This window comes from Hordeum vulgare, chromosome 3H (assembly GCF_904849725.1).
Source record: "Hordeum vulgare subsp. vulgare chromosome 3H, MorexV3_pseudomolecules_assembly, whole genome shotgun sequence".
NCBI classification, from domain to species: Eukaryota; Viridiplantae; Streptophyta; class Magnoliopsida; order Poales; family Poaceae; genus Hordeum; species Hordeum vulgare.
Window position 1 is genome coordinate 538,946,408 of NC_058520.1, and position 17,004 is coordinate 538,963,411.

Genomic DNA, 17,004 nt, shown 5'->3' on the forward strand with positions numbered 1-17,004 from the left:
TAGCCTCTATTGTCGTGGCTCCTACTGATCCCTTAGAGCAATACTTGCTTGAGCATGAAAATGATATGCATATGGATGAAAGGGATGAGATAGATAGAGTTTTCTTAGAACAATATCCTATCCTTAAGAATAACTTGCCTGTTGAACTGCTTAGGGATCCACCCCCACCAAAGGGTGATCATGTGTTCGAGCTTAAACAGTTGCCCGATACTCTTAAGTATGCCTATCTTGATGAAAAAGAGATATATCCTGTTATAATTAGTGCTAGCCTCTCAGAGCATGAAGAAAAGAAGTTATTAAAAACTCTGAGGAAGCACCGTGCTGCTATTGGATATACTTGATACGTCTCCGTCGTATCTACTTTTCCGAACTCTTTTGCCCTTGTTTTGGACTCTAATTTACATAATTTGAATGGAACTAACCCGGACTGACGTTGTTTTCAGCAAAATTGCCATGGTGTTGTTTTTGTGCAGAAATAAAAGTTCTCGGGATGTCCTGAAAATTTACGGAGATTTTTTCTGGAATAAAAGAAAAATACCTGCGCAAATATCCACCGGAGGGTGCGTGCCAGTGGGCCACAAGCCCAGAGGCCGCGGCCACCCCCCTAGGCTGCGCCGTGCAGGCTTGTGGGGCCCACGTGGCACCACCGCCCCCAAACTCAGCTCTGTATCTTCCGTTTCACCTAGAAAAAAATCAGAGAGAAGGTTTCATCGCGTTTTGCGATACGGAGGCGCCGCCACATCTTGTTCTTCATCTGGAGGGCAGATTTGGAGTCTGTTTCGGGCTCCGGAGAGGGGAAATCGTCGCCATCGTCATCATCAACCTTCCTCCATCGACAATTCCATGATGCTCTTCATCATTCGTGAGTAATCTCATCGTAGGCTTGCTGGACGGTGATGAGTTGGATGAGATCTATCATGTAATCGAGTTAGTTCTTGACGGGGATTGATCCCTAGTATCCACTATGTTCTAGATTGATGTTGCTACTACTTGGCTATGCTTAATGCTTGTCACTAGGGCCCGAGTGCCATGATTTCAGATCTGAACCTATTATGTTGTCGCCAATATATGTGTGTTTTAGATCCTATCTTGCAAGTTGTAGTCACCTACTATGTGTTATGACCCGGCAACCCCGGAGTGACAATAGCCGGAACCACTCCCGGAGATGACCATAGTATGAGGAGTTCATGTATTCACTGTGTGTTAATGCGTTGGTCCGGTTCTTTATTAAAAGGAGAACCTTAATATCCCGTAGTTTCCATTAGGACCCCACTGCCACGGGAGGGATGGACAATAGATGTCATGCAAGTTCTTTTCCCTAAGCACGTATGACTACATACGGAATACATGCCTACATTAGATTGATGAACGGGAGCTAGTTACATATCTCTCCATGTTATAGTTGTTACATGATGAATCACATCTGTCATACTCATCCATTACCGATCCACTTCCTACGAGTCTTTAACTACTGGTCCTCGCTAGGTTACTTTGTCTAGGCTTGTCCCTTGCTACAAAAGGGATTGGGCCACTTTGCTGCTACTGTTGCTACTGCTGTCACTTTGCTGCTACTGTTGCTACTGTTGTTACTTTGCTGCTGCTGCTACTGCTGTTCCTTGCTACTCCGCTGCTACTTAGTGCAAGACCTTTTCTGGAGCAGATGTTGGGGAAGAATACTCCCCCGTCAACGTGCTTTTTACTGGCGCCATTGATACAACAGTTAGGAATAGTCTGCCATCAACATACCGTTTTTGGCACCGTTGCTATCATACTACTTTGCTACTGATACTTTGCTTGCAGAGACTAATCTTTCAGGTGTTGTTGAATCTGACACACTCAGCTGCTAATACTTGAGAATATTCTTTCGCTTCTCCTTGGCGAACCAACAAATTTGGGTTGAATACTCTACCCTCGAAAACTGTTGCGATCCCATACGCTTGTGGGTTGTCAAGGCTTTTTCTGGCGCAGTTGCCGGGGAAGCACAACTATATTCTTTGAGTCACTTGGGATTGACGTGTGCTGATCACTATGAGAAATCCGAAAGATCCTAGAACTAAAATCCTGCCTTCCACTACGAGGAGAAGTAAGGAACTACCATCTAGCTCTGCACTTGATTCACCTTCAGTTTTGAGTAAGTTTGCGACATCGCCTCCTGCTAGAAATCTTGATATGTCGCCTGTGCTTAATGATGCTACTTCTGCTGCCCATGACGCTATGCTTGATACTATGCCTGATGATGCTATGCTTGATACTATGCCTGATGATGCTATGCTTGATACTATGCCTGATGATGCTATGCCTGATACTGCTTTGCCACTAGGTGCATTCCTTGATTCACATATTGTTAGAATTGCTGCTAGATGTGATGATACTTCTGAGACTGCTGATACTATTGAAGTAGAACCTGCTACTATGCCTGAATTACCTGTTATGCCTGATACGCGCTATGTTATGGACAGAGAGATAGCCGAGGATTTTCTTGCGTGTAAGGATAGCTATGATGTTGAGAAATTACTGTGCAAGTGGAAAGAAAAATCTCTGAAAGCTAGGATGAAATACGACCCGAAGTTTGCCACTTCACCTATCTTTGTGACCGATAAGGATTATGAATTCTCTGTCGACCCTGAGTTAATCACTCTAGTCGAATCTAATTCCTTTCACGGTTACGAGTCTGAAACGGTTGTAACCCATCTTACCAAACTGCACGATATAGCCACCCTATTCACTAGTGAGGAAAAGATCCACCACTACTACACGCTCAAGCTGTTTCCTTTCTCGCTAAAGGATGATGCTAAGACCTGGTTCACTTCTCTTGCTCCTGGATGTGTGCGTAGCCCCCATGATATGGTCTACTACTTCTCTAAAAAATATTTCCCTGCCCATAAGAAGCAAGCTGCCTTGGAGGAAATATACAACTTTGCTCAAGCTGAAGAAGAGAGTCTCCCACAAGCTTGGGGAGGCTTATCCAGCTACTGAATGCTTTGCCTGATCACCCTCTTGATAAGAATGAAATACTTGATATCTTATATAATGGACTTACCGATGCTTCCAAAGACCACCTAGATAGTTGTGCCAGTAGTGTTTTTAGGGAACAAACTGTAGAACAAGCTAAGATTCCATTGAATAACATCTTGTGCAATGAGAACGCTTGGACTATTCCTGAACTACCTCCTAAGACAACTCCGAAGAAAAGAGGTATTCTATTCCTCAGTCCTGAAGATATGCAAGAAGCCAAGAAATCTATGCGAGAGAAAGGTATTAAATCTGAAGATGTCAAAAATCTACCACCTATCGAAGAGATACATGGTCTCGATAACCCGATACAGGTAGTAGAAGTAAATTATCTGCGTAGGTTTGATGAGAGTGATATTCTTTTTGATAAACCTGCTAGCTTATGCATGGATGAATTTGATAACTTCATTGTCAAACAACAAAGTTTCAACGATTATGTTAGCAGACAGTTGGAAGAGAATGCTCGTATGCTTAATCATTTGAGTGCTTGTGTGGACAGAAACGTCAATGATCTTAAGCTTCTGAGTAAACATGCTTCTATGGTTACTACTCAAGTAGAACAAGTACTTAAAGCTCAAAATGACTTGCTCAATGAGTTGAATGACAATTCCGTCAGAGTCGTCACTAGAGGCGGTAGAATGACCCAGGAACCTTTGTGTCCTGAGGGTCATCCCAAGAGAATTGAACAAGATTCTCAAGGAGTTAGCACCGATGCACCTAGTCATCCTAGAAAGAAGAAGAAAGATGATAGGAACTTGCACGCTAGCAACCCTGTTGCTGCTACACCTGAGAGTCCAAATGATGCCTCTGTTTCTGATGCTGAAACACAATCTGATGATGAACATGAGCCTAATGATAATATCAATAGTGATGTTCATGATGATGCTCAACCTAGCAATGAAAAGGATGTGGAGATTGAACCTATTGATCTTGATAACCCACAGCCTAAGAATTAGAGATACGATAAAAATGACTTCGCTGCTAGGAAGCACGGTAAAGAAAGGGAGCCATAGGTTCAGAAACCTATGCCCTTTCCTCCCAAACTATCCAAGAAAAAGGATGATGAGGATTTTGAGCGCTTTGTTGAAATGATCAGACATGTCTTTCTGCAGATGTGTTTGACTGATATGCTCAAGATGTCTCCGTATGCTAAGTACATGAAAGATATTGTGACTAATAAGAGGAGGATACCTGATCTTGAGATCTCCGCCATGCTTGCCAATTACACTTTCAAGGGTGGAACTCCGAAGAAACTAGGTGATCCCGGTGTGCCCACTATACCTTGCTCCATTAAAGGTAACTACGTTAGAACTTTTTTATGCGACCTTGGAGCCGGTGTTAGTGTTATGCCTCTCTCTCTTTATCGTAGACTTGAACTGGATAAGTTGACACCCACTGAAATCTCTCTGCAAATGGCTGACAAATCAACTGCTTTACCTATCGGCATTTGCGAGGATGTGCATGTTGAGGTTGCTAACACCACTATCTTAACAGACTTTGTTATCTTGGATATTCCCGAGGACGATGTCATGGCTATCATCCTCGAAAGGACCTTTTTAAACACTGCAGGGGCTGTTATAGATTGCAACAAAGGCAATGTCACTTTCCATGTCAACGGTAATGAGCACACGGTGCACTTTCTGAAGAAACAATATCGAGTACATTGCATCAATGCTATCGAAAAAACTTCATCGATTCTTATTGGGAGCTTTGAATGCCTTATTCCTCGTGTCAAGATGAAGTATGACTTGCTTGTTGGGGAGATACACATCCCCATTGAGGTGACCTAGTGACTATTCGAAAATTCTCCGTTTTCTTTTGCGATGCGAAAAGTTTTGTCGAGGGGATTTGATCAACCCCATTGATGGATTTCTTTCGATGACCATGAGATGGATGAATTGAGGAGTCACAATCCTGTGTTCCAAGCTTTCACTTTAGGTTGCTTAGAAGAAAAATGATAGATTTAGTTTAGTTTTCCCTGTTTTCTGTTTTAGCATCCGGTAGAAAAGTACCCCGAAAATGAAAGTTCTCCGAACGCTGTGAAAATCAAGTATGACTTTTTCTGGATTTTTTGAAAAATTCTGGGACAAAGAGTCTGTCTGGGGGCCACACCAGTGGGCCACAAGCCCTAGGGGCGCGGGCACCCCCCTAGCCACGCCACCCAGGCTTGTGGGGCCCACAGGCACCCCCTCCACTCATTCTTGCTCTCATCCACTTCTCCTACCTCCAGAAAAAATCGTTTCGCAGCTGAAACCCGTGTTCTTGCTCCTCTTGCTGGGATTTTCGATCTCTTTGCTCAAATCACCGTTCTCCGAACTGTTTTGGGGAAATTACTCCTTGGTAAGTGACTCCTCCATTGGTCCAATTAGTTTTTTCTCTAGTGCCTTATACTCCGCGTATTTTTGCTGCCTTGGTGACCATGTTCTTGAGCTTTGCATGCTGATTTTAGCTGGTCCCAAGTAGTGATGATGCGTAATTTGGTCTCTAGGCACTTGTTGGAGTAGTTGCTACGAGTTTCGTTGAGCCTTATTCACTTTTCCTTAGAATCACTAAAAATTTCAGAAATTTTCAGAGATAGAAAAGGGGAAAGATGAGGAGGTTCTTAAGAGGCTCGTCAAGCCGTGACCCCAAGGATGATGGGAGTGAGAAGAAGCCCAAGTATCTGGTCCCTCGAGTCGCAGAAGTTCGAGCGTGCGAGTGGCCAAGCGACGTGTTCTTACGCGCCGCTGGAATTTATGAGGACTTTTATCACTTGGTGGAGAACGCAGGCCTTACCGCCTTCGTTGAAGATAAGTGTCTGCAATACCTCCTCCTCACTAATATCTTCGTACAAAGCTTTAACTTCTATCCGAGGAAGAATCCTCCTATGGTTGAGTTTAAACTTTATGATATCCCCCAGCGCATGTCACTCCAGGATTTTTGCAATGTTTGCAAATTGCCTTACGTTGGGGATATTCATGAACCTCGTCCACGGGACTTGGAAGCTTTCATCGGTACAATTGATGTAGGAGAGGAGAGAGGAGTGTCTTGCGCTAGAGCTGCTAGCATACATTTTCCCGTGCTTCGATACTTCTCACTATTTGTGGGAAAATGTTAGATTGGCCGTGGGAAAGCTGGGCACTTAGTTCCCCAGATCTTGCGGTCTTGCACGAAGCCCTTTATAACGATAAAACTTATAGCTTGGGCACTATAGTAGCTCAATGGTTGAACCGGAACTGTTCTAAGGGTGTTGTCTTTGGAGGTATCTACGCTACTCGTCTTGCTAGACACTTTGAGATACCTATTAGACTGGAGGAGGAAGAAGAGATTCTTCTTCCCGGGAGATATCTAGATTACGGTAGCATGGTTCGCCATGACTTTCTTGATAGAGATATAAATAGAAGGATGATCTATAACCTGGTATATACTCAGGGTACCCGTGAGACTATTACTTTGCCTGCTCCTTCTTTGTTCAATCTTCGTGCATGAAGGTACACTATTATGCCCTCAGACATCTACGCATATTGGGGCTTGGCCCAACCACAGGTGCCCGTGCCCGAGCCGCCAGTCGAGTACCAGATGCCAGTTTATCAGTGGGAGCCAGAGGAGCTCACATAGCAGTGGCATCCTCAGTCCACTCCGGAGTACCCAGGAGCTGGTTATTTCCCTCCTTGGGAGTAGACCAACTTATCTCAAAATCCTAAGCTTGGGGGAGTACGTGTTCTCATCGACTTTACATTCTTGCTTATGCTTTCACTTTGTTCGTCGGTGTTCACACTTTGCCACTGTATCATCCATGCTAGTTTATTTTCTTTTTCTCATTTTCTTTTCGTGTGTCTGTCTAGTTTGAGAAAACCCAAAAAGATTTTCTTTTCTTCTTTTGCTTGTTGGGAGCTTTCCCGTGTATATAGTTTTATTTTTCTTTGGGTCAAGGTAGAAGATATTGGTTACAATGTTTAGTGGCTCTTGCATGCATACCTATTTAGCTTTCATAGAGCCATATTACTTTGTCTTCTCCTTTGTGTTTGCCTGCAGATTCCAGCTTTAGTCCAATGCACAAGCACTCTTATTATTGTTCACATCATTCGGTCGTGGAAGTGAAAGGCAATAATGACGATATATGATGAAGTGACTGAGCCTGGAAAAGCTGGTATGAACTCGATCTATTCTGTTTTTGTAAATATGACTAGCTCACTGTTCCTAGTTCAGCTGTGTTGTGATGGAAACATTTTTGCAATGACAACTTAGAGATCATAGTTGCTTATGTCATGCTTACTTAGCTAGGAGCTTATAATGGTCTGTCTTGGTTACCCACATGAATGTTGAGATGACTATGATGTAGTATGATAGGATGGTATCCTCCTTTGAATGATTCAAGTGGCTTGACTTGGCGCATGTTCATGCATGTAGTTGAAATAAAATCAACATAGCCTCTATGATGTTCATGTTCATGGTGATTTATGTCCTACTCATGCTTGCACTCAATGTTAGTTACTCTCAATGCATTTTGATGACTGTTGTCGCTCTCTAGTTGGTCGCTTCCCAGTCTTTTGCTAGCCTTCACTTGTACTAAGCAGGAATACTGCTTGTGCATCCACTTCCATAAACCAAAAGTTGTGCCATATGAGTCCACCATACCTACCTATGTGCGGTATCTACCTGCCGTTCCAAGTAAATTTGCATGTGCCACTCTCTAAATCTTCAAGAAATAATCTGTTTTGCATGCCCGAACCGCTCATGTGGTGACAGGGGGCTATTGGTATCTTCCATGCTAGGCCTGTTATCCTCGATATGTGTTTATTCACTATCATTCACGATAAAGGGGCCGGTAATTGGAATTCCCAGTTCCATGCTCAAATCGAAAAGATAATTGCAAACAAAACTCCCCCAGGATTGATGTTGGTATGGACGGTACCCGAGGATTCGGCTAGCCGTGGAGTGTGATTGATTGGTGGTTGGGGGAGTCAAAACTTTACTTTTCTGTTTGGGAACCGCCTATAGCATGTGTAGCGTGGAAGATGTTGAGAACTCTTAGTCATTGCGTTGACAATGAAAGCATGCCACCCAAAATTATTATCTCTGTTTTCAAAGCTTGAGCTCTGGCACCTCTGCAAATCAATGCTTCCCTCTGCGAAGGGCATGTATATTTATGTTCCTGTTGAGTCATCCTCCTCTTACAAAAGCACCAATTAGAGAGCACCTCTGTCATTTTTATGCTTTGCTTTTAACTGTGTTGAGTATGACTATGACTGGATCTTCAATGCCTTGAATTACAATGTTTAGTCAGTCCTTGGTCTTTGAAGGTGCTCTGTATTTATGTTTTGCGGTCTTAGAAAGAGCTAGCGAGATACCATCTATTCGTACTGCTTCATGTTGTTTTGATTGAAGTGTTGACACTTGAGGCTTATTATTATTTCCTCGCTAGTTGATTATGCCATTGATATGAGTTACCGTGAGACCTTGATGTCATTTGCTTATGTGGTTTGCTTGTGATCTTGCTGAAACTCTCGATATGAGTTAGACATAGTTGCAACAACAAGATAAAACAGAGTTTGTCAAAGTTTTTCTTTTGTCTCTTTTAGTTTGTCAACTGAATTGCTTGAGGACAAGAAAGGCTTTAATCTTGGGGGAGTTCATACGTCTCCATCGTATCTAATTTCCCGAACTCTTTTGCCCTTGTTTTGGACTCTAATTTGCATGATTTGAATGGAACTAACCCGGACTGACGCTGTTTTCAGCAGAATTGCCATGGTGTTGTTTTTGTGCAGAAATAAAAGTTCTCGGAATGTCCTGAAAATTTACGGAGATTTTTTCTGGAATAAAAGAAAAATACATGCGCAAAGATCCATCGGAGGAGGCGTGCCAGTGGGCCACAAGCCCACAGGCTGCGGCCACCCCCTAGGCCGCGCCGTGCACGCTTGTGGGGACCACGTGGCACCACCGCCCCCAAACTCAGCTCTATATCTTCCGTTTCGCCTGGAAAAAAATCAGAGAGAAGGTTTCATCGCGTTTTGTGATACGGAGGCGCCGCCACATCCCGTTCTTCATCTGGAGGGCAGATCTGGAGTCCGTTTCGAGCTCCGGAGAGGGGAAATCGTCGCCATCGTCATCATCAACCTTCCTCCATCGACAATTCCATGCTATTCTTCATCGTTCGTGAGTAATCTCATCGTAGGCTTGTTGGACGGTGATGAGTTGGATGAGATCTATCATGTAATCGAGTTAGTTCTTGATGGGGATTGATCCCTAGTATCCACTATGTTCTAGATTGATGTTGCTACTACTTGGCTATGCTTAATGCTTGTCACTAGGGCCCGAGTGCCATGATTTCAGATCTGAACCTATTATGTTGTTGCCAATATATGTGTGTTTTAGATCCTATCTTGCAAGTTGTAGTCACCTACTATGTGTTATGACCCGGCAACCCCAGAGTGACAATAGCCGGAACCACTCCCAGAGATGACCATAGTATGAGGAGTTCATGTATTCACCGCGTGTTAATGCGTTGGTCCGGTTCTTTATTAAAAGGAGAACCTTAATATCCCTTAGTTTCCATTAGGACCCCGCTGCCACGGGAGGGATGGACAATAGATGTCATGCAAGTTCTTTTCCCTAAGCACGTATGACTACATACGGAATACATGCCTACATTAGATTGATGAACGGGAGCTAGTTACATATCTCTCCGTGTTATAGTTGTTACATGATGAATCACATCTGTCATACTCATCCATTACCGATCCACTGCCTACGAGTCTTTTACTACTGGTCCTCGCTACGTTACTTTGTCTAGGCTTGTCCCTTGCTACAAAAGGGATTGGGCCACTTTGCTGGTACTGTTGCTACTATTGTCACTTTGCTGCTACTGTTGCTACTACTGTTACTTTGCTGCTGCTGCTATTGTTGTTCCTTGCTACTCCGCTGCTACTTAGTGCAAGACCTTTTCTGGAGCAGTTGCTGGGGAAGAATAGTCCCCCGTCAACGTGCTTTTTACTAGTGCCATTGATTCAACAGTTAGGATTAGTCTGCCATCAACATATCGTTTTTGGCACCGTTGCTATCATACTACTTTGCTACTGATACTTTGCTTGCAGACACTAATCTTTCAGGTGTGGTTGAATCTGACACACTCAACTGCTAATACTTGAGAATATTCTTTCGCTTCTCCTTGGCGAACCAACAAATTTGGGTTGAATACTCTACCCTCGAAAACTGCCGCAATCCCATACGCTTGTGGGTTGTCAATACTCTTGATGATCTTAAGATTAAAACTGATCCTGATTTCAAACCAGTTGCTGATCATCAAAGGAGATTAAATCCTAAGATGAAAGAATTAGTAAGAAAAGAAATACTAAAGCTCCTGGAAGCGGGTATTATCTATCATGTTGCTCATAGCGATTGGGTGAGTCTGGTGCATTGCGTCCCTAAGAAGGGAGGTATTACCGTTGTCCCTAATGATAAGGATGAATTGATCCCACAGAGGATTATTACTGGCTATAGGATGGTGATCGATTTTAGGAAATTGAATAAAGCCACTAGGAATGATCATTACCCTTTGCCTTTTATCGACCAAATGCTAGAAAGGCTGTCCAAACACACACACTTCTGCTTTCTAGACGGTTATTCTGGTTTCTCCCAAATACCAGTTGCACAATCTGATCAGGAGAAAACCACTTTCACATGTCCTTTCGGTACCTTTACTTATAGACGTATGCCTTTTGGCTTATGTAATGCACCTGCCACCTTTCAAAGATGTATGATGGTATATTCTCTGACTTTTGTGAAAAGATTATTGAGGTTTTCATGGATGACTTCTCCGTTTACGGGTCTTCTTTTGACGATTGCCTCAGCAACCTTGATCCAGTCTTACAGAGATGTAAAGACACCAATCTTGTCTTGAATTGGGAGAAGTGCCACTTTATGGTTAATGAAGGCATCGTCTTAGGACATACAATTTTTGAAAGAGGTATTGAAGTCGATAAGTCTAAGGTTAATGCAATCGAGAAAATGCCATACCCCGTAGATGTCAAAGGGATAAGAAGTTTCCTTGGTCATGCTGGTTTCTATAGAAGGTTCATTAAAGACTTCTCTAAGATTTCTATGCCTCTAACCAATCTCTTGCAAAAGGATATTCCTTTTGTTTTTGATGATGATTGTGAGGAAGCCTTCTAAATACTTAAGAGGGCTTTGATAACTGCACCTATTGTTCAACCACCTGATTGGAACTTGCCTTTTGAGATCATGTGTGATGCTAGTGATTATGCTGTTGGTGTTGTTCTAGGGCAAAGAGTTGATAAGAAGTTGAATGTTATTCACTACGCTTGTAAAACTCTAGACAGTGGCTAGAGAAACTATGCTACTACGGAGAAGGAGTTTTTAGCAGTCGTGTTTGCATGTGAAAAGTTCAGGTCTTACATAGTTGATTCCAAAGTCACTATTCACACTGATCATGTTGTTATTAAGTACCTCATGGAGAAGAAAGACGCTAAACCTAGACTTATTAGATGGGTTCTCTTGCTACAAGAATTTGATTTGCACGTTGTCGACAGAAAGGGTGTTGATAACCCCGTAGCAGATAACTTGTCTAGGTTGGAGAACGTTCTTGATGATCCACAACCTATTGATGATAGCTTTCCCGGTGAGCAACTGAATGTCATCAATGCTTCGCGTAGTGCACCGTGGTATGCTGATTATGCAAACTATATCGTTGCCAAATACATACCACCTTGTTTCACGTACCATTAAAAGAAGAAATTCTTGTTTGACTTGAGACATTACTTTTGGGATGATCCTCACCTTTATAAGGAAGGAGTAGATGGTGTTATTAGACGTTGTGTACCTGAACATGAACAGGGACAGATCCTACAGAAGTGTCACTCCGAGGCCTACAGAGGACACCATGCGGGAGATAGAACTGCACGCAAGGTATTGCAATCAGGTTTCTATTGGCCCACTTTCTTCAAGGATGCCCGTAAGTTTGTCTTTTCTTGTGACGAATGTCAAAGAGTAGGTAATATTAGCAAACGTCAGGAAATGCCTATGAACTATTCACTTGTCATTGAACCATTTGATGTCTGGGGCTTTGATTATATGGGACCTTTTCCAAAATCCAATGGGTATACTCACATCTTAGTTGTTGTTGATTATGTCACAAAGTGGGTAGAAGCTATCCCCACTAGTAGTGTTGATCACAACACCTCTATCAAGATGCTGAAAGAAGTTATCTTCCCTAGATTTGGAGTCCCTAGATATCTAATGCCCGACAATGGTTCACATTTTATTCATGGTGCTTTCCATAAAACGCTTGCTAAGTACGATGTCAATCATAGAATTGCGTCTCCCTATCACCCTCAGTCCAGTGGTCAAGTAGAGCTAAGTAATAGAGAGATTAAACTAATTCTATAAAAGACTGTCAACAGGTCTAGAAAGAACTGGTCTAAGAAGCTCGATGATGCACTGTGGGCTTATAGAAGTGCCTATAAGAATCCCATGGGCATGTCTCCGTACAAGATGGTGTATGGGAAAGCATGTCACTTACCTCTTGAGCTAGATCATAAAGCTTATTGGGCAATCAAAGAGCTCAACTTTCATTTCAAACTTGCTGGTGAGAAGAGGTTATTTGACATTCGCTCGCTTGATGAGTGGAGAACTCAGGCATATGAGAATGCCAAGCTGTTCAAAGATAAGGTTAAGAGGTGGCATGATAAGAGGATACAAAAGCGTGAGTTCAATGTAGGTGATTATGTCTTTCTATATAACTCTCGTTTAAGATTCTTTGCAGGCAAGCTTCTCTCTAAATGGGAAGGTCCCTATGTTGTTGAGGAAGTATATCATTTCCAGTGCTATCAAGATCAACAACACGGAAGGTAATTGTCCGAGAGTGGTAAATGGGCAGAGAATCAAGCATTATATCTCAGGTACTCCCATAAATGTTGAAAGCAATATTATCAATACCATAACTCCGGAAGAATACCTAAGGGATATTTATCAGCCTGTTTCAGACTCCGAAAACAAAGAGGTATGTGATTCGGTAAGAAAACAGAGTCCAAACTTTTCCAGTAGGAATTTTTCTCCGTTTTGGAATATCTGAAAAAAATACAAAAATTTGAAGTAGTCCGGAAAGTGCGCGAGGAGGCGACAAGCCTGCACGGCGCAGGCCCACCCCCTGGCCGCGTCATGAGGGCTTGTGGCCACCTCCTGCGCCTCCCGGACTCTGTTTTCGTGCGGGGAACTCCTTCTGGTCTGGAAAAAATCATTATATATACTCTAGTTTGGTCTGACCCCTGCATCACGCGGATTTCCTCTGTTTTTCGTTTCGAGCCTGTTTATGTTGGAGATCTAGATCGCTATGACTTCCCCAAAAGCTCCGAAGGACAAGATCTTCAATAAGGTCATCAATCCCTACCTCACGCGAGTGCTGCAACACCCTCAATCTATCAAGATGCGTGAGGGGATGTTGCACATCCGTGACGTTGAGGGGCCTAAGAAGACCGGAAGCGTGGAGACGAGGCTCGAAGCAATGGAGCAACAAGTCTTCAAGTGCCAAGGGATGGTGGAGCGTGGACTCAATGCCAACCACATGATGATCACGGAATTCACCAACAAGCACAGGATTGATGCCAATGACATTGGGAAGCATCTCTCCAGGCTCTATGATAGGATTGATCAACTCCAGGCCCAGATCTATGACCTGCAGAACCAAAACTGTGAGTATGAGTATAGATTTAAAACAATACGGTTGGCTGCAGGTTTGAGGATCCCGGAGACTCGTTCATCTTTCCATGATGGAGCACCTATGCCTTGGAAGACGGAGGATCAAAATCATGTTGCAACAACTCCACCATCACCACCAAAGGAAGACAACTGAGCATTGGTATGGGCAATCCCCTTGGCTTTTGGCAAGCTTGGGGGAGTTGCCCCGGTATTGTATCACCATCACATCTTTTGCCTTTACCTTTGTTTTAGTTTTCCTTTTCAGTTTTCTTTTTCTCTAGTAGTTTAAAATTCTTAGTGTTTTGGTCTTGAGTTTTGCTTTGTGTCACCCCCGATGTATTCTTGCTCGTGAGCCATATAATAACGAGTGTCTTAGTTGATGGTTTCTCTTATGGAAAGTGATAGCTTCACATATAAAAAGAATGAGGATTGAAACTTGTTGAGGGTAGGAAAACGTAGACCTTGGTCATTGTTGCAATTAATTGGAAGTGGTAAAGAAGGAGAGCTTCACATATAAATATATCATCTCTGACACCATCTATGATTGTGAACACTCACTAAACTATTGCATGCCTAGAAGTAGATGTTGGACAAGGAAGACAACGTAATGAATTGTGTTTGCTTGGTTCCAAACAATGTTATATGATTAGAGATCCCTTAGCATGTGACGATTGCTTCCACCTCACATTAGCCAAAACCTCCTGCACCAAGTAGAGATACTACTTGTGCATCCATAAACCTTCAAACCAGTTTTGCCATGAGTGTCCACCATACCTACCTATGGATTGAATAAGATCCCTCAAGTAAGTTGTCATCGGTGCAAGCAATAAAAATTGCTCTCTAATATGTATGATCTATTAATGTGTGGAAAATAAATTTTATACGAACCTGTGATGAGGAAGACATAAAAGCGACAGACTGCATAATAAAGTTCTTTATCACGGGAGGCAATATAAAGTGACGTTCCTCCGCACTAAGAGGACACGCATCCAAACCTCAAAAGCGCATGACAACCTCTGCTTCCCTCTGCGAAGGGCCTATCTTGTACCTTTACTTTTTGCCCTTGAAAGAGTCATGGTGATCTTCACCAATTCCTTATCTCGCCTTTATCTTGGCTAACGTCATATGATAGGGAAAGATCTATATTCATATGTCAACTTGGAGATAAGCATTCATGAATTATTATTGTTGACATTACCTTCGAGGTAAGCAGTTGGGAGGAAAAACTGTAAGCCCCTATCTTTCTCTGTGTCCAGCTGAGACTTTGATCTCATGAGTACCACGTGAGTTGTAGCAATTGTAGAGAACGAAACAATGATTGAATATGTGGATTTGCTTTACAAGCTCTTATTTGACTCTTTCTGATCTTGTGATAAATTGCAATTGCTTCAATGACTAAAGGCTATCGGTTGTTACTTCTCAGTAAGGTTCTTGATCCATGCTTTACTTCGTGAAGGAATTATCACTTTAGCATGAGAGATTATATGTTGGTATTGTTGTTCTGATCATGATCATGATGCATGCATGTTCGTATCTTGTTTTGTCGACACCTCTCTCTCTAAACATGTGACATATTTATTGAGCTAGGCTTTCGCTTGAGTACAAGCGAGGTCTAAGCTTGGGGGAGTTGATACGTCCATTTTGCATCATGTTTTCATGTTGATATTTATCGCTTCTTTGGCTGTTATTTCACTTCAGGTACAATTCTTATGCCTTTTCTCTCTTATTTTGCAAGGTTTACATGAAGAGGGAGAATGCCGGCAACTGGAATTCTGGCCTGAAAGTGGAGCAAAGTTGAGATACCTATTCTGCGCAACTCCAAACGCCGTAAAAATCAACGAGGATTTTTGTCCTGATTTATCAAAAATACTGGGCCGAAGAAGGGCCAGAGGGGCGCCAGGGGTTGGCCACAAGCCTGCACGGCGCGGCCACCCCCCAGGCCGCGCCATGAGGGCTTGTGGGCAACCTGCTGGCCCGCTTGCCCCCCTCTTTTGCTATATGAAGGGTTTCGTCCAGGAAAAAATCAGGGAGTAGCTTTTTTGTGGATTCGCCGCCGCCACGAGGCGGAACTTGAGCAGAACCAATCTAGAGCTCCGGCAAGACGATCCCGCCGGGGAAACTTCCCTCCCGGAGGAGGAAATTGTCGCCATCGTCATCACCAACACTCCTCTCATCGGAGGGGACTCGTCACCATCAACATCTTCATCAGCACCATCTCATCTCCAAACCGTAGTTCATCACTTGTAACCAATCTCCGTCTCGTGACTCCGATTGGTACTTGTAAGGTTGCTAGTAGTGTTGATTACTCTTTGTAGTTGATGCTAGTTGGATTATTTGGTGGAAGAGTTTATGTTCAGATCCTTGATGCTACTCATTACCTCTCTGGTCATGAACATGATTATGCTTTGTGAGTAGTTACTTTGGTTCCTGAGGACATGGGATAAGTCATGCTAATAATAGTCATGTGAATTTGGTATTCGTTCAGTAATTTGATATGGTGTATGTTGTTTTTCCTCTAGTGGTGTTATATGAACGTCGACTACATAACACTTCACCATCATTTGGGCCTAGAGGAAGTCATTGGGAAGTAGTAAGTAGATGATGGGTTGCTAGACTGACAGAAGCTTAAACCCTAGTTTATGCGTTACTTCGTAAGGGGCTGATTTGGATCCACTAGTTTAATGCTATGGTTAGACTTTTTCTTAATTCTTCTTTCGTAGTTGCGGATGCTTGCGAGAGGGGTTAATCATAAGTGGGGTTCTTGTCCAAGTAAGGGCAGTACCCAAGCGCTGGTCCACCCACATATCAAACTATCAAAGTAACGAACGTGAATCATATGAACATGATGAAACTAGCATGACAAAAATTCCCGTGTGTCCTCGGGAGCGTTTTTCCTCCTATAAGACTTTGTCCAGGCTTGTCCCTTGCTACAAAAGGGATTGGGCCACTTTGCTGCAACGTTTCTACTTTTTTACTTGTTGCTCGCTGCGAATCATCTCACCACACAATCACTTGTTACCGACAATTTCAGTGCTTGCAGATTTTACCTTGCTGAAAACCACTTGTTAGATCCTTCTGCTCCTCGTTGGGTTCGAAACTCTTACTTATCGAAAGGACTGCGATTGATCCCCTATACTTGTGGGCATCAAGACTCTTTTCTGGCGCCGTTGTCGGGGAGTGAAGCACCTTTGGTAAGTGGAACTTGGTAAGGAAACATTCATATAGTGTGCTGAAATTTATTGTCACTTGTCACTATGGATACTAATCTTTTGAGGGGCTTGTTCAGGGTATCTTCACCTC